Raw genomic sequence first — 24,889 nt, forward strand, 5'->3', positions numbered from 1 at the left:
AAGTGTTTCACACATGACAGACTTCCAATTCTGATTGTTGGATCATGTCTAATGAATCAACTCTTCTTGAACGGAACATGATTTGATGTCCAGTCGGAGGATTCTTTACCTAGCTGTCCATTCTGGACATTTTTTTCCCTAGAAGATTTATCATTTTACATAGAAGGCGGTGATTAATTTTGAGTTAATTTAACAAAATTTTTTTTCTTTTTGAGAGAGTGAGCATGCGCATGAGTGGGGCGTGGGGTGGAGGGAGAAGCGAAAAGAGCGTCCTTAAGCAGACTCCCCAGTGAGCTTGGAGCCTGATTTTGTCCCGGGACCCTGAGAGCATGACAAGAGCCGAAATTAAGAGCTGGCTGCCTCAGCGACTGAGTCACCCAGGCGCCACGAGTTCAGTTTTGTACAGAGGATGAGACTTCGATTGTGGTCCTCATCCTCCTCGTCCTCCACCTCCACCTCCTCCTCCTCTCTGCCCCTCCCTCTTCTTCTTCTCCTTCTTCTTCTTTGTCTCTGGAAGTCCACTTGCTCTAGCACCATTTCTTCAAAACGCTGTCACTCCTCCATTGAATTGCTTTTCCCCTTTGTCAGAATCCCATTGACATGTTGGTGGTTGGTCTCCTTCTGGGTTTGATCCTGTTCCACTTATCTATCTTTATACTGTTCCATTTGTCTATCCCTTTACCAACACCACACATTTTTGATTACTATAGCTGTAGATCTTGAAACTGGGTGGAAGGATTCCTTTGGTTTTCTTCTTTAGTTTTATTTTCTCATCTTTTTCTAGGTTCTGACGTGGAGAGCTTATTGTTTTGAGACTGGGAGAGACAGAGAGAGAGAGAGAGAGAGAAAGACAGGGAAGGGGTACAGAGAGAGAGAGAGAGAGAGACGGATTATTAAGCAGCCTCCATGCCCAGCAGCAGCACAATGCAGGTTCAGTCTCACAACCCCGAGTTTGATCATGACCCGAGTCAAAATCAAGAGTTGGACTAACTGACTGAGCCTCCCAGACGCTCCTCTTCCTTTCTAACATAGGCAGTGATTGCTCTACATGGTGCTGTCCATTGATTGTGCTGTGTCCCACACATTTTCATATGTTGTATGTTCATTTTCCTTCACTTCAATGCATTGAGATTTGATCTTTGATCTTTGATCATCTAGAAGGTTACTTTCTCAGTGTTTGGATATTTGTTAGTTTTCTCCTTTGGATACCTAGTTTGCTTTTAAGTATTTTTTTTAATGTTGAAATTGTACTTCCGAGAAATTGATCGATAGGGTTGTCTTTGTTTCAGGTGTACAATATAGCGATTCCCCTCCCCTACCCCACCTGCTGTCAGCTCCGGTTGCAGGCAGGGATGTGCTTTGGAGACTCAGGTGCACCTCCCCCACCCCTCCTCCCTTCAGCTCCTGTTGCCAGGCACTGGTTTGCGTTGGAGACGGAACCCTCGTAGGGGTTCCAAGCACTTCCTAGTGGCCCAGAAGACACTGGTGATCGGAGACCAAGCCACAAGGCTCTTTGGAGCCAGCTGGGGGCCATCCAAATGCCTCCCCACACAGTTCTGGAGCCGCTGTGGGCTGTCCTGGAGCAGCTGTGGGCTGCTGGGTTGGTGATATCCGAACGTTGGCCACATGTGCCACGAGTCTCTGGGTTTCGCTGGGAGATCCTGGTGTGCACTGCAGTGGTGGTGTTCCTGGGAAAGAGTGCACTCAGCTTCCGAAGAAGAAAGTGGCAGTGTGCCCAGAACGAGGATGTGTCTGGAAAAGGCATGGAGAAGACCGAACCGGACGCACAAGCCCGTGGAGCTGTCGCATCATCCGAGCCGAAGGCCAGTCCTCTCCCGTTCCAGCTACTTGCTCTGGCTGCCCTGAATCAAGATGCCGGGTATTGGTCAGTGGGAAACACCACGCAACTGCGGAAGGGAGTTCGGGAAAGGCTGTTGAAGAGCCCTCACCAGCTGCCTCATGAAAATCCCATCTGTGGAGCAGCCCAGGAAGATGGAGAAGCCCTGGTGAGGAAAACACCAGAAGGCTTCAAGGACAGCCGTGATCTGCAGGCAAGTGCAGACCCGCTGGTTCAGGAGATTGGCAGCTGTGGACAGAGAGTGCAGGACGAGGCAGGGCAGGCAGGCAGGCCAGAGCTTCCTGAAGGAGGAGTGCGGCGGCAGGCCAGCGCTGAGGGCCAGAGCCAACAGCACACCCTCAGCCAGATCCTCCTGAAGGGGATGCATGTGCTAGAGCTGCTTGGAGATCATCTGGAAGGTGGGGGCTCAAGGAGGCAGGTGGAGACTGGCTCTTCCTCCCCTGACCACGTGCCCTCAGGCGCGAGACCCGTGAACCAATTGAAGCCGTCCAGGGCACTGAAGAAGGCACGTCAGAGGAAAGAAGAGCTCCCAAGAAACCCAACAAGCCACCAAGCTGAGCAAGGACCTGTTCACCTTCGGAACACCCTCCTGGACGGTGAGATTCCGACGTTGTGCCTGAAGCTTGAGGCAGAGCCGAAGCTGTGCGAAGAGCACCTCAGACACCTGGAGAGGAAGATGATGGAGGAGAAGGCACGCTGCCTGCAAGTGAAGAACGAGCTTGCCAAGGTGCGCAGGAAGGCGGATGCTGCCCACTGGCACTTGGGCCTCTATAGGAACATGGCCGCCGACCTGCACCGAGAATGGCAGCAAATCGCCTCCTTGCATGAGCGGGAGCGCCTCCTGGTGGAGAAGAGGAGTGAGGAGAGCCAGAAGGCTGTCCTGTGGGCAGAGAGGGAGTTCCAAAGGCTCCAGGCCCAAAACCATTGCCTCAGGCAGAAGCTGGCCAACTCTGGGCCCAAGGTCCAGCCTGTCTCCGGGGGGCCTCCTGCTCCTGCTCCTGCTGTTCCGGGCACAGCCTCCAAATACCCTCAAGGGCCAAAGGCTCCCCTGAAACCCAGGAAGCCCAAGAAGGGAGCAAGGGTGCACTGGCCAGACTCCAAGTTCTCGGGTCCCCTGCAGGTCTGATTCCCTTGCCCAGCAGCCACCAACACTCACAACCAGAGCACAAAAGCTCCTGTGCTTACCCCTTCAGCCATACCCATGGCTCCTTTGACTTGAGATCCACCCCATCCTTTAGCCTGATGCTCCATATTCCCTGGAGCCCTATGAGTGTGAGAGAATATTTTTCAGTGTTCAGCGTAACACAAATAAAAATAAAAATATCCAATGGCTGAGACTACTGCTACTGAGAATGGATTTGATTAAGGGATTCTATGCCAAGCAAGGGACGGTTTGAAGTGTCTTGTATCGATCCCTTAATCGTCCCAATAACCCAGTGTGTCATGTCTGACTGAGGTTCAGACAGGGGAAACAACTTGCCCCAAGGTCACACAGCTAGTGAATTTCAGAGCTCCCGTTCCAAACCAGGGTTGTCTAATGATCACCTGCTGTGCCAATAACTTCTACTACTATGCCTACTACTGTTCTTCTTCTTCTTCTTCTTCTTCTTCTTCTTCTTCTTCTTCTTCTTCTTCTTTCTTCTTTCTTCTTTCTTCTTTCTTCTTTCTTCTTTCTTCTTTCTTCTTTCTTCTTTCTTCTTTCTTCTTTCTTCTTTCTTCTTTCTTCTTTCTTCCTTCTTCTTCTTCTTCTTCTTCTTCTTCTTCTTCTTCTTCTTCTTCTTCTTCTTCTTCTTCTTGACAGAAAGGGTGACGGCGCACACATACACACACACACACACAAAGGAACACACACACATGCAGGCGGGGGAGGGGCCGAGTTAGAGAGATTCCTCGACAGGCTTGGGACTCAAGTGCTGAACCAGACGCTGGTCTGGATTTCCCAGATCACGTGATCAGCCCTGAACCGAAATCAGGAGCCAGACACTGAACTGACAGGCACCCTTGGGCAAGGAACTTCTAGGCAAGCTGCTGAAGGATCCCAGAAGGGCTTGGTAAAATGTTCCCCTCGTTCACGTCCTAGGATGTGATGATTCTATGCAAAGATAATAGTGCATATAATATAATCTAACATAATATATAATAATAGAAGGATGCAGAGATTATAGTGGTGGCTAGCTGAGGTCAAGTCCCAGCCAAGTAGGGAGGGCAGCCTTTAAGGGTCTCCAACGATTCCCATCTTGGGTACACATCGTTTTGTGTTCCATAGTCCACCTCTTGCTTCGAGTCAGAACTACTGACTCCCTTGTAAAGGACAGAATGTGGCCAAAGTGATAGGATGTCCCTTCGGAGGTGAGTTTACAAAGAGACTGGTCTCCTCTTGGGCTTGCCCGCCCTCCGTCCCTCCCTCCCTCATCTGTTCCCAGGGAAGCCAGCTGCTCCTTGGGAGCTTTATGCTGGAGAGGCCCATGGGGCAAGGAATGACTCTTTCTTGCTTCCAGCAATGGAGGGCCTCTGGCTGCTCACAGCCAGCTGAGTGAGCTCAAAAGCAGACTTACCCCCAACAAGCCCGCAGATGACTGAAGATCCAGAGGCCCTCTGGACTGCAGCCTTGTGAGAGATCCTGAGCCACAGGGACCTGGCTAGTTGCACCTGGATGGCTGGCCCACAGAAACCATATCAGGTTATGAATGTTGTTTTAGGCCCATTGGTTCGGGGAAAACCTTCAAGAAAGACAGGAGTGGGAAGCCAAATGTTTGGCTTCTGACCCACCCCCCGTCTCCTGGGGTTGAAATTCCAGGGAAATCAAGAGATGGTAGAAACGCCTGAGAGATGAGGGTAAACAATGGAAGAGAGAGGACATCTATTCTGATCGCCATGGATCTCTCTGAGAGGACATCCTCCCACTTGATCCTCCTGTGTCGAAGGGTGGCAAATGCAGGGGGAGACACCTGGCAGTGTGGTCCAAGTCGGCTGAGAGCACTCGACCCAGCCCCACAGAGCCTCCTAGAAGGCAGAGAACGAGCCCGGAAGTTCCCTGGGGCCCCTAGAGAAGGCCCCGAGAGAAGGAGATGAGTTGAAAGCCTGGGACCTGGTCGTTGGACTTCTAGACTGGAGGGGAGATGGCCTGTGGAAGGGCCACTGCCCGCAACCCTTGTTGGACCAGACCCCTCCTGTCTGCTTTGGGAGACTGGGGGTGAATATGAGAATGAATTCATGTAGAAGAGATGGTGTTCTGATGCTTGGTTTCAACTTCTTGAAATCCTTTCAACTTCTTGAAATCGTTGACATTCCTTTTCTCCTTGTCCCCAGGACCACCATGAATGGGAAGGGGCCTTCAAAGAAGCAAGATGAGAACATCTCTTACAAGGCTGTCCAGTGTCAATATCCAACCACTGCAGTCACTTCTACCCCCTTGGCAGCCCCACTGCTTCCATCAGGACACAGATCCGTTCCTGTACAGGTTTTGGAGCAAACGTAAGTTTGGATTTCTCTCAGAGAAATGCCAAGAGTGCAATGACTGGGGTCCTAGGGTGGTTGCAAGTCTAGTTTTCAGAGAAACTGTGTGGAGGGTTGGGTCACTATACTGTGCACCCGAAAAGCATATTCTACTGCTTGTTCCCTGGAATTTAACTCCAGGCCTTGAAAAAGAAAAGCAACTGTGAACTGTTTTCAAGAGGGAGCTCTATCATCTTCCATTCCCAACAGCGATGCAGGAGCGATCCAGTCGTTCCACATCCTGCCTTGCATTGGGGAGTGGGGTCTCTCTCTCCCTCTCGGGTGCATTTGGTTTGCATCATGGTGATAGGAGTGCAGTGAGAGCTCATTGGAGTTTGAATTTGAATTGCCCCGATGGTAACTTTTTATGGGATTTCCATCTGTATACTCTTTGTTAAAGGGTTTCGGTCTTTTGACAATTTTTTTTGTTTTTGTTCTTTTCAGACTGGATGGCTTGCTTCTTTGGGGGTCCACTTTTGAGGTTCTCTCCTTCCGACAGGAGTCCTTTATCAGGTATGTGGTTTGCACCTATTTTCTCCCAGTTTGTAGCTTCCCTTTTGGGTCTTCTTCACAAAGTGTTTCACACATGACAGACTTCCAATTCTGATTGTTGGATCATGTCTAATGAATCAACTCTTCTTGAACGGAACATGATTTGATGTCCAGTCGGAGGATTCTTTACCTAGCTGTCCATTCTGGACATTTTTTTCCCTAGAAGATTTATCATTTTACATAGAAGGCGGTGATTAATTTTGAGTTAATTTAACAAAATTTTTTTTCTTTTTGAGAGAGTGAGCATGCGCATGAGTGGGGCGTGGGGTGGAGGGAGAAGCGAAAAGAGCGTCCTTAAGCAGACTCCCCAGTGAGCTTGGAGCCTGATTTTGTCCCGGGACCCTGAGAGCATGACAAGAGCCGAAATGAAGAGCTGGCTGCCTCAGCGACTGAGTCACCCAGGCGCCACGAGTTCAGTTTTGTACAGAGGATGAGACTTCGATTGTGGTCCTCATCCTCCTCGTCCTCCACCTCCACCTCCTCCTCCTCTCTGCCCCTCCCTCTTCTTCTTCTCCTTCTTCTTCTTTGTCTCTGGAAGTCCACTTGCTCTAGCACCATTTCTTCAAAACGCTGTCACTCCTCCATTGAATTGCTTTTCCCCTTTGTCAGAATCCCATTGACATGTTGGTGGTTGGTCTCCTTCTGGGTTTGATCCTGTTCCACTTATCTATCTTTATACTGTTCCATTTGTCTATCCCTTTACCAACACCACACATTTTTGATTACTATAGCTGTAGATCTTGAAACTGGGTGGAAGGATTCCTTTGGTTTTCTTCTTTAGTTTTATTTTCTCATCTTTTTCTAGGTTCTGACGTGGAGAGCTTATTGTTTTGAGACTGGGAGAGACAGAGAGAGAGAGAGAGAGAGAAAGACAGGGAAGGGGTACAGAGAGAGAGAGAGAGAGAGACGGATTATTAAGCAGCCTCCATGCCCAGCAGCAGCACAATGCAGGTTCAGTCTCACAACCCCGAGTTTGATCATGACCCGAGTCAAAATCAAGAGTTGGACTAACTGACTGAGCCTCCCAGACGCTCCTCTTCCTTTCTAACATAGGCAGTGATTGCTCTACATGGTGCTGTCCATTGATTGTGCTGTGTCCCACACATTTTCATATGTTGTATGTTCATTTTCCTTCACTTCAATGCATTGAGATTTGATCTTTGATCTTTGATCATCTAGAAGGTTACTTTCTCAGTGTTTGGATATTTGTTAGTTTTCTCCTTTGGATACCTAGTTTGCTTTTAAGTATTTTTTTTAATGTTGAAATTGTACTTCCGAGAAATTGATCGATAGGGTTGTCTTTGTTTCAGGTGTACAATATAGCGATTCCCCTCCCCTACCCCACCTGCTGTCAGCTCCGGTTGCAGGCAGGGATGTGCTTTGGAGACTCAGGTGCACCTCCCCCACCCCTCCTCCCTTCAGCTCCTGTTGCCAGGCACTGGTTTGCGTTGGAGACGGAACCCTCGTAGGGGTTCCAAGCACTTCCTAGTGGCCCAGAAGACACTGGTGATCGGAGACCAAGCCACAAGGCTCTTTGGAGCCAGCTGGGGGCCATCCAAATGCCTCCCCACACAGTTCTGGAGCCGCTGTGGGCTGTCCTGGAGCAGCTGTGGGCTGCTGGGTTGGTGATATCCGAACGTTGGCCACATGTGCCACGAGTCTCTGGGTTTCGCTGGGAGATCCTGGTGTGCACTGCAGTGGTGGTGTTCCTGGGAAAGAGTGCACTCAGCTTCCGAAGAAGAAAGTGGCAGTGTGCCCAGAACGAGGATGTGTCTGGAAAAGGCATGGAGAAGACCGAACCGGACGCACAAGCCCGTGGAGCTGTCGCATCATCCGAGCCGAAGGCCAGTCCTCTCCCGTTCCAGCTACTTGCTCTGGCTGCCCTGAATCAAGATGCCGGGTATTGGTCAGTGGGAAACACCACGCAACTGCGGAAGGGAGTTCGGGAAAGGCTGTTGAAGAGCCCTCACCAGCTGCCTCATGAAAATCCCATCTGTGGAGCAGCCCAGGAAGATGGAGAAGCCCTGGTGAGGAAAACACCAGAAGGCTTCAAGGACAGCCGTGATCTGCAGGCAAGTGCAGACCCGCTGGTTCAGGAGATTGGCAGCTGTGGACAGAGAGTGCAGGACGAGGCAGGGCAGGCAGGCAGGCCAGAGCTTCCTGAAGGAGGAGTGCGGCGGCAGGCCAGCGCTGAGGGCCAGAGCCAACAGCACACCCTCAGCCAGATCCTCCTGAAGGGGATGCATGTGCTAGAGCTGCTTGGAGATCATCTGGAAGGTGGGGGCTCAAGGAGGCAGGTGGAGACTGGCTCTTCCTCCCCTGACCACGTGCCCTCAGGCGCGAGCCCCGTGAACCAATTGAAGCCGTCCAGGGCACTGAAGAAGGCACGTCAGAGGAAAGAAGAGCTCCCAAGAAACCCAACAAGCCACCAAGCTGAGCAAGGACCTGTTCACCTTCGGAACACCCTCCTGGACGGTGAGATTCCGACGTTGTGCCTGAAGCTTGAGGCAGAGCCGAAGCTGTGCGAAGAGCACCTCAGACACCTGGAGAGGAAGATGATGGAGGAGAAGGCACGCTGCCTGCAAGTGAAGAACGAGCTTGCCAAGGTGCGCAGGAAGGCGGATGCTGCCCACTGGCACTTGGGCCTCTATAGGAACATGGCCGCCGACCTGCACCGAGAATGGCAGCAAATCGCCTCCTTGCATGAGCGGGAGCGCCTCCTGGTGGAGAAGAGGAGTGAGGAGAGCCAGAAGGCTGTCCTGTGGGCAGAGAGGGAGTTCCAAAGGCTCCAGGCCCAAAACCATTGCCTCAGGCAGAAGCTGGCCAACTCTGGGCCCAAGGTCCAGCCTGTCTCCGGGGGGCCTCCTGCTCCTGCTCCTGCTGTTCCGGGCACAGCCTCCAAATACCCTCAAGGGCCAAAGGCTCCCCTGAAACCCAGGAAGCCCAAGAAGGGAGCAAGGGTGCACTGGCCAGACTCCAAGTTCTCGGGTCCCCTGCAGGTCTGATTCCCTTGCCCAGCAGCCACCAACACTCACAACCAGAGCACAAAAGCTCCTGTGCTTACCCCTTCAGCCATACCCATGGCTCCTTTGACTTGAGATCCACCCCATCCTTTAGCCTGATGCTCCATATTCCCTGGAGCCCTATGAGTGTGAGAGAATATTTTTCAGTGTTCAGCGTAACACAAATAAAAATAAAAATATCCAATGGCTGAGACTACTGCTACTGAGAATGGATTTGATTAAGGGATTCTATGCCAAGCAAGGGACGGTTTGAAGTGTCTTGTATCGATCCCTTAATCGTCCCAATAACCCAGTGTGTCATGTCTGACTGAGGTTCAGACAGGGGAAACAACTTGCCCCAAGGTCACACAGCTAGTGAATTTCAGAGCTCCCGTTCCAAACCAGGGTTGTCTAATGATCACCTGCTGTGCCAATAACTTCTACTACTATGCCTACTACTGTTCTTCTTCTTCTTCTTCTTCTTCTTCTTCTTCTTCTTCTTCTTCTTCTTCTTCTTCTTCTTCTTCTTCTTCTTCCTTCTTTCTTCTTTCTTCTTTCTTCTTTCTTCTTTCTTCTTTCTTCTTTCTTCCTTCTTCTTCTTCTTCTTCTTCTTCTTCTTCTTCTTCTTGACAGAAAGGGTGACGGCGCACACATACACACACACACACACAAAGGAACACACACACATGCAGGCGGGGGAGGGGCCGAGTTAGAGAGATTCCTCGACAGGCTTGGGACTCAAGTGCTGAACCAGACGCTGGTCTGGATTTCCCAGATCACGTGATCAGCCCTGAACCGAAATCAGGAGCCAGACACTGAACTGACAGGCACCCTTGGGCAAGGAACTTCTAGGCAAGCTGCTGAAGGATCCCAGAAGGGCTTGGTAAAATGTTCCCCTCGTTCACGTCCTAGGATGTGATGATTCTATGCAAAGATAATAGTGCATATAATATAATCTAACATAATATATAATAATAGAAGGATGCAGAGATTATAGTGGTGGCTAGCTGAGGTCAAGTCCCAGCCAAGTAGGGAGGGCAGCCTTTAAGGGTCTCCAACGATTCCCATCTTGGGTACACATCGTTTTGTGTTCCATAGTCCACCTCTTGCTTCGAGTCAGAACTACTGACTCCCTTGTAAAGGACAGAATGTGGCCAAAGTGATAGGATGTCCCTTCGGAGGTGAGTTTACAAAGAGACTGGTCTCCTCTTGGGCTTGCCCGCCCTCCGTCCCTCCCTCCCTCATCTGTTCCCAGGGAAGCCAGCTGCTCCTTGGGAGCTTTATGCTGGAGAGGCCCATGGGGCAAGGAATGACTCTTTCTTGCTTCCAGCAATGGAGGGCCTCTGGCTGCTCACAGCCAGCTGAGTGAGCTCAAAAGCAGACTTACCCCCAACAAGCCCGCAGATGACTGAAGATCCAGAGGCCCTCTGGACTGCAGCCTTGTGAGAGATCCTGAGCCACAGGGACCTGGCTAGTTGCACCTGGATGGCTGGCCCACAGAAACCATATCAGGTTATGAATGTTGTTTTAGGCCCATTGGTTCGGGGAAAACCTTCAAGAAAGACAGGAGTGGGAAGCCAAATGTTTGGCTTCTGACCCACCCCCCGTCTCCTGGGGTTGAAATTCCAGGGAAATCAAGAGATGGTAGAAACGCCTGAGAGATGAGGGTAAACAATGGAAGAGAGAGGACATCTATTCTGATCGCCATGGATCTCTCTGAGAGGACATCCTCCCACTTGATCCTCCTGTGTCGAAGGGTGGCAAATGCAGGGGGAGACACCTGGCAGTGTGGTCCAAGTCGGCTGAGAGCACTCGACCCAGCCCCACAGAGCCTCCTAGAAGGCAGAGAACGAGCCCGGAAGTTCCCTGGGGCCCCTAGAGAAGGCCCCGAGAGAAGGAGATGAGTTGAAAGCCTGGGACCTGGTCGTTGGACTTCTAGACTGGAGGGGAGATGGCCTGTGGAAGGGCCACTGCCCGCAACCCTTGTTGGACCAGACCCCTCCTGTCTGCTTTGGGAGACTGGGGGTGAATATGAGAATGAATTCATGTAGAAGAGATGGTGTTCTGATGCTTGGTTTCAACTTCTTGAAATCCTTTCAACTTCTTGAAATCGTTGACATTCCTTTTCTCCTTGTCCCCAGGACCACCATGAATGGGAAGGGGCCTTCAAAGAAGCAAGATGAGAACATCTCTTACAAGGCTGTCCAGTGTCAATATCCAACCACTGCAGTCACTTCTACCCCCTTGGCAGCCCCACTGCTTCCATCAGGACACAGATCCGTTCCTGTACAGGTTTTGGAGCAAACGTAAGTTTGGATTTCTCTCAGAGAAATGCCAAGAGTGCAATGACTGGGGTCCTAGGGTGGTTGCAAGTCTAGTTTTCAGAGAAACTGTGTGGAGGGTTGGGTCACTATACTGTGCCCCCGAAAAGCATATTCTACTGCTTGTTCCCTGGAATTTAACTCCAGGCCTTGAAAAAGAAAAGCAACTGTGAACTGTTTTCAAGAGGGAGCTCTATCATCTTCCATTCCCAACAGCGATGCAGGAGCGATCCAGTCGTTCCACATCCTGCCTTGCATTGGGGAGTGGGGTCTCTCTCTCCCTCTCGGGTGCATTTGGTTTGCATCATGGTGATAGGAGTGCAGTGAGAGCTCATTGGAGTTTGAATTTGAATTGCCCCGATGGTAACTTTTTATGGGATTTCCATCTGTATACTCTTTGTTAAAGGGTTTCGGTCTTTTGCCCATTTTTTTTGTTTTTGTTCTTTTCAGACTGGATGGCTTGCTTCTTTGGGGGTCCACTTTTGAGGTTCTCTCCTTCCGACAGGAGTCCTTTATCAGGTATGTGGTTTGCACCTATTTTCTCCCAGTTTGTAGCTTCCCTTTTGGGTCTTCTTCACAAGGTGTTTCACACATGACAGACTTCCAATTCTGATTGTTGGATCATGTCTAATGAATCAACTCTTCTTGAACGGAACATGATTTGATGTCCAGTCGGAGGATTCTTTACCTAGCTGTCCATTCTGGACATTTTTTTCCCTAGAAGATTTATCATTTTACATAGAAGGCGGTGATTAATTTTGAGTTAATTTAACAAAATTTTTTTTCTTTTTGAGAGAGTGAGCATGCGCATGAGTGGGGCGTGTGGTGGAGGGAGAAGCGAAAAGAGCGTCCTTAAGCAGACTCCCCAGTGAGCTTGGAGCCTGATTTTGTCCCGGGACCCTGAGAGCATGACAAGAGCCGAAATAAAGAGCTGGCTGCCTCAGCGACTGAGTCACCCAGGCGCCACGAGTTCAGTTTTGTACAGAGGATGAGACTTCGATTGTGGTCCTCGTCCTCCTCGTCCTCCACCTCCACCTCCTCCTCCTCTCTGCCCCTCCCTCTTCTTCTTGGGCCTCCTTCTTCTTCTTTGTCTCTGGAAGTCCACTTGCTCTAGCACCATTTCTTCAAAACGCTGTCACTCCTCCATTGAATTGCTTTTCCCCTTTGTCAGAATCCCATTGACATGTTGGTGGTTGGTCTCCTTCTGGGTTTGATCCTGTTCCACTTATCTATCTTTATACTGTTCCATTTGTCTATCCCTTTACCAACACCACACATTTTTGATTACTATAGCTGTAGATCTTGAAACTGGGTGGAAGGATTCCTTTGGTTTTCTTCTTTAGTTTTATTTTCTCATCTTTTTCTAGGTTCTGACGTGGAGAGCTTATTGTTTTGAGACTGGGAGAGACAGAGAGAGAGAGAGAGAGAGAAAGACAGGGAAGGGGTACAGAGAGAGAGAGAGAGAGAGAGAGAGACGGATTATTAAGCAGCCTCCATGCCCAGCACCAGCACAATGCAGGTTCAGTCTCACAACCCCGAGTTTGATCATGACCCGAGTCAAAATCAAGAGTTGGACTAACTGACTGAGCCTCCCAGACGCTCCTCTTCCTTTCTAACATAGGCAGTGATTGCTCTACATGGTGCTGTCCATTGATTGTGCTGTGTCCCACACATTTTCATATGTTGTATGTTCATTTTCCTTCACTTCAATGCATTGAGATTTGATCTTTGATCTTTGATCATCTAGAAGGTTACTTTCTCAGTGTTTGGATATTTGTTATTTTTCTCCTTTGGATACCTAGTTTGCTTTTAAGTATTTTTTTTAATGTTTAAATTGTACTTCCGAGAAATTGATCGATAGGGTTGTCTTTGTTTCAGGTGTACAATAGAGCGATTCCCCTCCCCTACCCCACCTGCTGTCAGCTCCGGTTGCAGGCAGGGATGTGCCTTGGAGACTCAGGTGCACCTCCCCCACCCCTCCTCCCTTCAGCTCCTGTTGCCAGGCACTGGTTTGCGTTGGAGACGGAACCCTCGTAGGGGTTCCAAGCACTTCCTAGTGGCCCAGAAGACACTGGTGATCGGAGACCAAGCCACAAGGCTCTTTGGAGCCAGCTGGTGGCCATCCAAATGCCTCCCCACACAGTTCTGGAGCCGCTGTGGGCTGTCCTGGAGCAGCTGTGGGCTGCTGGGTTGGTGATAGACGAACGTTGGCCACATGTGCCACGAGTCTCTGGGTTTCGCTGGGAGATCCTGGTGTGCACTGCAGTGGTGGTGTTCCTGGGAAAGAGTGCACTCAGCTTCCGAAGAAGAAAGTGGCAGTGTGCCCAGAACGAGGATGTGTCTGGAAAAGGCATGGAGAAGACCGAACCGGACGCACAAGCCCGTGGAGCTGTCGCATCATCCGAGCCGAAGGCCAGTCCTCTCCCGTTCCAGCTACTTGCTCTGGCTGCCCTGAATCAAGATGCCGGGTATTGGTCAGTGGGAAACACCACGCAACTGCTGAAGGGAGTTCGGGAAAGGCTGTTGAAGAGCCCTCACCAGCTGCCTCATGAAAATCCCATCTGTGGAGCAGCCCAGGAAGATGGAGAAGCCCTGGTGAGGAAAACACCAGAAGGCTTCAAGGACAGCCGTGATCTGCAGGCAAGTGCAGACCCGCTGGTTCAGGAGATTGGCAGCTGTGGACAGAGAGTGCAGGACGAGGCAGGGCAGGCAGGCAGGCCAGAGCTTCCTGAAGGAGGAGTGCGGCGGCAGGCCAGCGCTGAGGGCCAGAGCCAACAGCACACCCTCAGCCAGATCCTCCTGAAGGGGATGCATGTGCTAGAGCTGCTTGGAGATCATCTGGAAGGTGGGGGCTCAAGGAGGCAGGTGGAGACTGGCTCTTCCTCCCCTGACCACGTGCCCTCAGGCGCGAGCCCCGTGAACCAATTAAAGCCGTCCAGGGCACTGAAGAAGGCACGTCAGAGGAAAGAAGAGCTCCCAAGAAACCCAACAAGCCACCAAGCTGAGCAAGGACCTGTTCCCCTTCGGAACACCCTCCTGGACGGTGAGATTCCGACGTTGCGCCTGAAGCTTGAGGCAGAGCCGAAGCTGTGCGAAGAGCACCTGAGACACCTGGAGAGGAAGATGATGGAGGAGAAGGCACGCTGCCTGCAAGTGAAGAACGAGCTTGCCAAGGTGCGCAGGAAGGCGGATGCTGCCCACTGGCACTTGGGCCTCTATAGGAACATGGCCGCCGACCTGCACCGAGAATGGCAGCAAATCGCCTCCTTGCATGAGCGGGAGCGCCTCCTGGTGGAGAAGAGGAGTGAGGAGAGCCAGAAGGCTGTCCTGTGGGCAGAGAGGGAGTTCCAAAGGCTCCAGGCCCAAAACCATTGCCTCAGGCAGAAGCTGGCCAACTCTGGGCCCAAGGTCCAGCCTGTCTCCGGGGGGCCTCCTGCTCCTGCTCCTGCTGTTCCGGGCACAGCCTCCAAATACCCTCAAGGGCCAAAGGCTCCCCTGAAACCCAGGAAGCCCAAGAAGGGAGCAAGGGTGCACTGGCCAGACTCCAAGTTCTCGGGTCCCCTGCAGGTCTGATTCCCTTGCCCAGCAGCCACCAACACTCACAACCAGAGCACAAAAGCTCCTGTGCTTACCCCTTCAGCCATACCCATGGCTCCTTTGACTTGAGATCCACCCCATCCTTTAGCCTGATGCTCCATATTCCCTGGAGCCCTATGAGTGTGAGAGAATATTTTTCAGTGTTCAGCGTAACACAAATAAAAATAAAAATATCCAATGGCTGAGACTACTGCTACTGAGAATGGATTTGATTAAGGGATTCTATGCCAAGCAAGGGACGGTTTGAAGTGTCTTTTATCGATCCCTTAATCGTCCCAATAACCCAGTGTGTCATGTCTGACTGAGGTTCAGACAGGGGAAACAACTTGCCCCAAGGTCACACAGCTAGTGAATTTCAGAGCTCCCGTTCCAAACCAGGGTTGTCTAATGATCACCTGCTGTGCCAATAACTTCTACTACTATGCCTACTACTGTTCTTCTTCTTCTTCTTCTTCTTCTTCTTCTTCTTCTTCTTCTTCTTCTTCTTCTTCTTCTTCTTCTTCTTCTTCTTTCTTCTTCTTCTTCTCCTTCTTCTCCTTCTCCTTCTCCTTCTCCTTCTCCTTCTCCTTCTCCTTCTCCTTCTTCTTCTTCTTCTTCTTCTTCTTCTTTTCTTCTTCTTATTTTCTTCTTCTTCTTCTTTTCTTCTTCTTCTTCTTCTTCTTGACAGAAAGGGTGACGGCGCACACATACACACACACACACACAAAGGAACACACACACATGCAGGCGGGGGAGGGGCCGAGTTAGAGAGATTCCTCGACAGGCTTGGGACTCAAGTGCTGAACCAGACGCTGGTCTGGATTTCCCAGATCACGTGATCAGCCCTGAACCGAAATCAGGAGCCAGACACTGAACTGACAGGCACCCTTGGGCAAGGAACTTCTAGGCAAGCTGCTGAAGGATCCCAGAAGGGCTTGGTAAAATGTTCCCCTCGTTCACGTCCTAGGATGTGATGATTCTATGCAAAGATAATAGTGCATATAATATAATCTAACATAATATATAATAATAGAAGGATGCAGAGATTATAGTGGTGGCTAGCTGAGGTCAAGTCCCAGCCAAGTAGGGAGGGCAGCCTTTAAGGGTCTCCAACGATTCCCATCTTGGGTACACATCGTTTTGTGTTCCATAGTCTACCTCTTGCTTCGAGTCAGAACTACTGACTCCCTTGGAAAGGACAGAATGTGGCCAAAGTGATAGGATGTCCCTTCGGAGGTGAGTTTACAAAGAGACTGGTCTCCTCTTGGGCTTGCCCGCCCTCCGTCCCTCCCTCCCTCATCTGTTCCCAGGGAAGCCAGCTGCTCCTTGGGAGCTTTATGCTGGAGAGGCCCATGGGGCAAGGAATGACTCTTTCTTGCTTCCAGCAATGGAGGGCCTCTGGCTGCTCACAGCCAGCTGAGTGAGCTCAAAAGCAGACTTACCCCCAACAAGCCCGCAGATGACTGAAGATCCAGAGGCCCTCTGGACTGCAGCCTTGTGAGAGATCCTGAGCCACAGGGACCTGGCTAGTTGCACCTGGATGGCTGGCCCACAGAAACCATATCAGGTTATGAATGTTGTTTTAGGCCCATTGGTTCGGGGAAAACCTTCAAGAAAGACAGGAGTGGGAAGCCAAATGTTTGGCTTCTGACCCACCCCCCCTCTCCTGGGGTTGAAATTCCAGGGAAATCAAGAGATGGTAGAAACGCCTGAGAGATGAGGGTAAACAATGGAAGAGAGAGGACATCTATTCTGATCGCCATGGATCTCTCTGAGAGGACATCCTCCCACTTGATCCTCCTGTGTCGAAGGGTGGCAAATGCAGGGGGAGACACCTGGCAGTGTGGTACAAGTCGGCTGAGAGCCCTCGACCCAGCCCCACAGAGCCTCCTAGAAGGCAGAGAAAGAGCCCAGAAGTTCCCTGGGGCCCCTAGAGAAGGCCCCGAGAGAAGGAGATGAGTTGAAAGCCTGGGACCTGGTCGTTGGACTTCTAGACTGGAGGGGAGATGGCCTGTGGAAGGGCCACTGCCCGCAACCCCTGTTGGACCAGACCCCTCCTGTCTGCTTTGGGAGACTGGGGGTGAATATGAGAATGAATTCATGTAGAAGAGATGGTGTTCTGATGCTTGGTTTCAACTTCTTGAAATCCTTTCAACTTCTTGAAATCGTTGACATTCCTTTTCTCCTTGTCCCCAGGACCACCATGAATGGGAAGGGGCCTTCAAAGAAGCAAGATGAGAACATCTCTTACAAGGCTGTCCAGTGTCAATATCCAACCACTGCAGTCACTTCTACCCCCTTGGCAGCCCCACTGCTTCCATCAGGACACAGATCCGTTCCTGTACAGGTTTTGGAGCAAACGTAAGTTTGGATTTCTCTCAGAGAAATGCCAAGAGCGCAATGACTGGGGTCCTAGGGTGGTTGCAAGTCTAGTTTTCAGAGAAACTGTGTGGAGGGTTGGGTCACTCTACTGTGCACCCGAAAAGCATATTCTACTGCTTGTTCCCTGGAATTTAAATCCAGGCCTTGAAAAAGAACAGGAACTGTGAACTGTTTTCAAGAGGGAGCTCTATCATCTTCCATTCCCCACAGCGATGCAGGAGCGATCCAGTCGTTCCACATCCTGCCTTGCATTGGGGAGTGGGGTCTCTCTCTCCCTCTCGGGTGCATTTGGTTTGCATCATGGTGATAGGTGTGCAGTGAGAGCTCATTGGAGTTTGAATTTGAATTGCCCCGATGGTAACTTTTTATGGGATTTCCATCTGTATACTCTTTGGTAAAGGGTTTCGGTCTTTTGCCCATTTTTTTTGTTTTTGTTCTTTTCAGACTGGATGGCTTGCTTCTTTGGGGGTCAACTTTTGAGGTTCTCTCCTTCCGACAAGAGTCCTTTATCAGGTATGTGGTTTGCACCTATTTTCTCCCAGTTTGTAGCTTCCCTTTTGGGTCTTCTTCACAAGGTGTTTCACACATTACAGACTTCCAATTCTGATTGTTGGATCATGTCTAATGAATCAACTCTTCTTGAACGGAACATGATTTGATGTCCAGTCGGAGGATTCTTTACCTAGCTGTCCATTCTGGACATTTTTCTCCCTAGAAGATTAATCATTTTACGTAGAAGGCGGTGATTAATTTTGAGTTAATTTAACAAATTTTTTTTCTTTTTGAGAGAGTGAGCATGCGCATGAGTGGGGCGTGGGGTGGAGGGAGAAGCGAAAAGAGCGTCCTTAAGCAGACTCCCCAGTGAGCTTGGAGCCTGATTTTGTCCCGGGACCCTGAGAGCATGACAAGAGCCGAAATAAAGAGCTGGCTGCCTCAGCGACTGAGTCACCCAGGCGCCATGAGTTCAGTTTTGTACAGAGGATGAGCCTTCGATTGTGGTCCTCGTCCTCCTCGTCCTCCACCTCCACCTCCTCTCTGCCCCTCCCTCTTCTTCTTCTCCTTCTTCTTCTTTGTCTCTGAAAGTCCACTTGCTCTAGCACCATTTCTTCAAAACGCTGTCACTCCTCCATTGAATTGCTTTTCCCCTTTGTCAGAATCCCATTGACATGTTGGTGGTTGGTCTCCTTCTGGGTTTGATCCTGTTCCACTTATCTATCTTTATACTGTTCCATTTGTCTATCCCTTTACCAACACCACACATTTTTGATTACTATAGCTGTAGATCTTGAAACTGGGTGGAAGGATTCCTTTGGTTTTCTTCTTTAGTTTTATTTTCTCATCTTTTTCTAGGTTCTGACGTGGAGAGCTTATTGTTTTGAGACTGGGAGAGACAGAGAGAGAGAGAGAGAGAGAAAGACAGGGAAGGGGTACAGAGAGAGAGAGAGAGAGAGAGAGAGACGGATTATTAAGCAGCCTCCATGCCCAGCACCAGCACAATGCAGGTTCAGTCTCACAACCCCGAGTTTGATCATGACCCGAGTCAAAATCAAGAGTTGGACTAACTGACTGAGCCTCCCAGACGCTCCTCTTCCTTTCTAACATAGGCAGTGATTGCTCTACATGGTGCTGTCCATTGATTGTGCTGTGTCCCACACATTTTCATATGTTGTATGTTCATTTTCCTTCACTTCAATGCATTGAGATTTGATCTTTGATCTTTGATCATCTAGAAGGTTACTTTCTCAGTGTTTGGATATTTGTTATTTTTCTCCTTTGGATACCTAGTTTGCTTTTAAGTATTTTTTTTAATGTTTAAATTGTACTTCCGAGAAATTGATCGATAGGGTTGTCTTTGTTTCAGGTGTACAATAGAGCGATTCCCCTCCCCTACCCCACCTGCTGTCAGCTCCGGTTGCAGGCAGGGATGTGCCTTGGAGACTCAGGTGCACCTCCCCCACCCCTCCTCCCTTCAGCTCCTGTTGCCAGGCACTGGTTTGCGTTGGAGACGGAACCCTCGTAGGGGTTCCAAGCACTTCCTAGTGGCCCAGAAGACACTGGTGATCGGAGACCAAGCCACAAGGCTCTTTGGAGCCAGCTGGTGGCCATCCAAATGCCTCCCCACACAGTTCTGGAGCCGCTGTGGGCTGTCCTGGAGCAGCTGTGGGCTGCTGGGTTGGTGATAGACGAACGTTGGCCACATGTGCCACGAGTCTCTGGGTTTCGCTGGGAGATCCTGGTGTGCACTGCAGTGGTGGTGTTCCTGGGAAAGAGTGCACTCAGCTTCCGAAGAAGAAAGTGGCAGTGTGCCCAGAACGAGGATGTGTCTGGAAAAGGCATGGAGAAGACCGAACCGGACGCACAAGCCCGTGGAGCTGTCGCATCATCCGAGCCGAAGGCCAGTCCTCTCCCGTTCCAGCTACTTGCTCTGGCTGCCCTGAATCAAGATGCCGGGTATTGGTCAGTGGGAAACACCACGCAACTGCTGAAGGGAGTTCGGGAAAGGCTGTTGAAGAGCCCTCACCAGCTGCCTCATGAAAATCCCATCTGTGGAGCAGCCCAGGAAGATGGAGAAGCCCTGGTGAGGAAAACACCAGAAGGCTTCAAGGACAGCCGTGATCTGCAGGCAAGTGCAGACCCGCTGGTTCAGGAGATTGGCAGCTGTGGACAGAGAGTGCAGGACGAGGCAGGGCAGGCAGGCAGGCCAGAGCTTCCTGAAGGAGGAGTGCGGCGGCAGGCCAGCGCTGAGGGCCAGAGCCAACAGCACACCCTCAGCCAGATCCTCCTGAAGGGGATGCATGTGCTAGAGCTGCTTGGAGATCATCTGGAAGGTGGGGGCTCAAGGAGGCAGGTGGAGACTGGCTCTTCCTCCCCTGACCACGTGCCCTCAGGCGCGAGCCCCGTGAACCAATTAAAGCCGTCCAGGGCACTGAAGAAGGCACGTCAGAGGAAAGAAGAGCTCCCAAGAAACCCAACAAGCCACCAAGCTGAGCAAGGACCTGTTCCCCTTCGGAACACCCTCCTGGACGGTGAGATTCCGACGTTGCGCCTGAAGCTTGAGGCAGAGCCGAAGCTGTGCGAAGAGCACCTGAGACACCTGGAGAGGAAGATGATGGAGGAGAAGGCACGCTGCCTGCAAGTGAAGAACGAGCTTGCCAAGGTGCGCAGGAAGGCGGATGCTGCCCACTGGCACTTGGGCCTCTATAGGAACATGGCCGCCGACCTGCACCGAGAATGGCAGCAAATCGCCTCCTTGCATGAGCGGGAGCGCCTCCTGGTGGAGAAGAGGAGTGAGGAGAGCCAGAAGGCTGTCCTGTGGGCAGAGAGGGAGTTCCAAAGGCTCCAGGCCCAAAACCATTGCCTCAGGCAGAAGCTGGCCAACTCTGGGCCCAAGGTCCAGCCTGTCTCCGGGGGGCCTCCTGCTCCTGCTCCTGCTGTTCCGGGCACAGCCTCCAAATACCCTCAAGGGCCAAAGGCTCCCCTGAAACCCAGGAAGCCCAAGAAGGGAGCAAGGGTGCACTGGCCAGACTCCAAGTTCTCGGGTCCCCTGCAGGTCTGATTCCCTTGCCCAGCAGCCACCAACACTCACAACCAGAGCACAAAAGCTCCTGTGCTTACCCCTTCAGCCATACCCATGGCTCCTTTGACTTGAGATCCACCCCATCCTTTAGCCTGATGCTCCATATTCCCTGGAGCCCTATGAGTGTGAGAGAATATTTTTCAGTGTTCAGCGTAACACAAATAAAAATAAAAATATCCAATGGCTGAGACTACTGCTACTGAGAATGGATTTGATTAAGGGATTCTATGCCAAGCAAGGGACGGTTTGAAGTGTCTTTTATCGATCCCTTAATCGTCCCAATAACCCAGTGTGTCATGTCTGACTGAGGTTCAGACAGGGGAAACAACTTGCCCCAAGGTCACACAGCTAGTGAATTTCAGAGCTCCCGTTCCAAACCAGGGTTGTCTAATGATCACCTGCTGTGCCAATAACTTCTACTACTATGCCTACTACTGTTCTTCTTCTTCTTCTTCTTCTTCTTCTTCTTCTTCTTCTTCTTCTTCTTCTTCTTCTTCTTCTTCTTCTTCTTCTTTCTTCTTCTTCTTCTCCTTCTTCTCCTTCTCCTTCTCCTTCTCCTTCTCCTTCTCCTTCTCCTTCTCCTTCTTCTTCTTCTTCTTCTTCTTCTTCTTTTCTTCTTCTTATTTTCTTCTTCTTCTTCTTTTCTTCTTCTTCTTCTTCTTCTTGACAGAAAGGGTGACGGCGCACACATACACACACACACACACAAAGGAACACACACACATGCAGGCGGGGGAGGGGCCGAGTTAGAGAGATTCCTCGACAGGCTTGGGACTCAAGTGCTGAACCAGACGCTGGTCTGGATTTCCCAGATCACGTGATCAGCCCTGAACCGAAATCAGGAGCCAGACACTGAACTGACAGGCACCCTTGGGCAAGGAACTTCTAGGCAAGCTGCTGAAGGATCCCAGAAGGGCTTGGTAAAATGTTCCCCTCGTTCACGTCCTAGGATGTGATGATTCTATGCAAAGATAATAGTGCATATAATATAATCTAACATAATATATAATAATAGAAGGATGCAGAGATTATAGTGGTGGCTAGCTGAGGTCAAGTCCCAGCCAAGTAGGGAGGGCAGCCTTTAAGGGTCTCCAACGATTCCCATCTTGGGTACACATCGTTTTGTGTTCCATAGTCTACCTCTTGCTTCGAGTCAGAACTACTGACTCCCTTGGAAAGGACAGAATGTGGCCAAAGTGATAGGATGTCCCTTCGGAGGTGAGTTTACAAAGAGACTGGTCTCCTCTTGGGCTTGCCCGCCCTCCGTCCCTCCCTCCCTCATCTGTTCCCAGGGAAGCCAGCTGCTCCTTGGGAGCTTTATGCTGGAGAGGCCCATGGGGCAAGGAATGACTCTTTCTTGCTTCCAGCAATGGAGGGCCTCTGGCTGCTCACAGCCAGCTGAGTGAGCTCAAAAGCAGACTTACCCCCAACAAGCCCGCAGATGACTGAAGATCCAGAGGCCCTCTGGACTGCAGCCTTGTGAGAGATCCTGAGCCACAGGGACCTGGCTAGTTGCACCTGGATGGCTGGCCCACAGAAACCATATCAGGTTATGAATGTTGTTTTAGGCCCATTGGTTCGGGGAAAACCTTCAAGAAAGACAGGAGTGGGAAGCCAAATGTTTGGCTTCTGACCCACCCCCCCTCTCCTGGGGTTGAAATTCCAGGGAAATCAAGAGATGGTAGAAACGCCTGAGAGATGAGGGTAAACAATGGAAGAGAGAGGACATCTATTCTGATCGCCATGGATCTCTCTGAGAGGACATCCTCCCACTTGATCCTCCTGTGTCGAAGGGTGGCAAATGCAGGGGGAGACACCTGGCAGTGTGGTACAAGTCGGCTGAGAGCCCTCGACCCAGCCCCACAGAGCCTCCTAGAAGGCAGAGAAAGAGCCCAGAAGTTCCCTGGGGCCCCTAGAGAAGGCCCCGAGAGAAGGAGATGAGTTGAAAGCCTGGGACCTGGTCGTTGGACTTCTAGACTGGAGGGGAGATGGCCTGTGGAAGGGCCACTGCCCGCAACCCCTGTTGGACCAGACCCCTCCTGTCTGCTTTGGGAGACTGGGGGTGAATATGAGAATGAATTCATGTAGAAGAGATGGTGTTCTGATGCTTGGTTTCAACTTCTTGAAATCCTTTCAACTTCTTGAAATCGTTGACATTCCTTTTCTCCTTGTCCCCAGGACCACCATGAATGGGAAGGGGCCTTCAAAGAAGCAAGATGAGAACATCTCTTACAAGGCTGTCCAGTGTCAATATCCAACCACTGCAGTCACTTCTACCCCCTTGGCAGCCCCACTGCTTCCATCAGGACACAGATCCGTTCCTGTACAGGTTTTGGAGCAAACGTAAGTTTGGATTTCTCTCAGAGAAATGCCAAGAGCGCAATGACTGGGGTCCTAGGGTGGTTGCAAGTCTAGTTTTCAGAGAAACTGTGTGGAGGGTTGGGTCACTCTACTGTGCACCCGAAAAGCATATTCTACTGCTTGTTCCCTGGAATTTAAATCCAGGCCTTGAAAAAGAACAGGAACTGTGAACTGTTTTCAAGAGGGAGCTCTATCATCTTCCATTCCCCACAGCGATGCAGGAGCGATCCAGTCGTTCCACATCCTGCCTTGCATTGGGGAGTGGGGTCTCTCTCTCCCTCTCGGGTGCATTTGGTTTGCATCATGGTGATAGGTGTGCAGTGAGAGCTCATTGGAGTTTGAATTTGAATTGCCCCGATGGTAACTTTTTATGGGATTTCCATCTGTATACTCTTTGGTAAAGGGTTTCGGTCTTTTGCCCATTTTTTTTGTTTTTGTTCTTTTCAGACTGGATGGCTTGCTTCTTTGGGGGTCAACTTTTGAGGTTCTCTCCTTCCGACAAGAGTCCTTTATCAGGTATGTGGTTTGCACCTATTTTCTCCCAGTTTGTAGCTTCCCTTTTGGGTCTTCTTCACAAGGTGTTTCACACATGACAGACTTCCAATTCTGATTGTTGGATCATGTCTAATGAATCAACTCTTCTTGAACGGAACATGATTTGATGTCCAGTCGGAGGATTCTTTACCTAGCTGTCCATTCTGGACATTTTTCTCCCTAGAAGATTAATCATTTTACGTAGAAGGCGGTGATTAATTTTGAGTTAATTTAACAAATTTTTTTTCTTTTTGAGAGAGTGAGCATGCGCATGAGTGGGGCGTGGGGTGGAGGGAGAAGCGAAAAGAGCGTCCTTAAGCAGACTCCCCAGTGAGCTTGGAGCCTGATTTTGTCCCGGGACCCTGAGAGCATGACAAGAGCCGAAATAAAGAGCTGGCTGCCTCAGCGACTGAGTCACCCAGGCGCCATGAGTTCAGTTTTGTACAGAGGATGAGCCTTCGATTGTGGTCCTCGTCCTCCTCGTCCTCCACCTCCACCTCCTCTCTGCCCCTCCCTCTTCTTCTTCTCCTTCTTCTTCTTTGTCTCTGGAAGTCCACTTGCTCTAGCACCATTTCTTCAAAACGCTGTCACTCCTCCATTGAATTGCTTTTCCCCTTTGTCAGAATCCCATTGACATGTTGGTGGTTGGTCTCTTTCTGGGTTTGATCCTGTTCCACTTAACTATTTTTATACTGTTCCATTTGTCTATCCCTTCACCAACACCACACATTTTTGATTACTATAGCTGTAGATCTTGAAACTGGGTGGAAGGATTCCTTTGGTTTTCTTCTTTAGTTTTATTTTCTCATCTTTTTCTAGGTTCTGACATGGAGAGCTTATTGTTTTGAGACAGAGAGAGAGAGAGAGAGAGAGAGAGAGACAGGGAAGGGGTACAGAGAGAGAGAGAGAGAGAGAGAGAGAGATTATTAAACAGCCTCCATGCCCAGCACCAGCACAATGCAGGTTCAGTCTCACAACCTCGAGTTTAATCATGACCCGAGTCAAAATCAAGAGTTGGACTAACTGACTGAGCCTCCCAGATGCTCCTCCTCCTTTCTAACATAGGCAGTGATTGCTCTACATGGTGCTGTCCATTGATTGTGCTGTGTCCCATACATTTTCATATGTTGTATGTTCATTTTCCTTCACTTCAATGCATTGAGATTTGATCTTTGATCTTTGATCATCTAGAAGGTTACTTTCTCAGTGTTTGGATATTTGTTAGTTTTCT

The sequence above is a fragment of the Meles meles genome, chromosome 1 (assembly GCF_922984935.1).
Source record: "Meles meles chromosome 1, mMelMel3.1 paternal haplotype, whole genome shotgun sequence".
Taxonomy (NCBI): Eukaryota; Metazoa; Chordata; class Mammalia; order Carnivora; family Mustelidae; genus Meles; species Meles meles.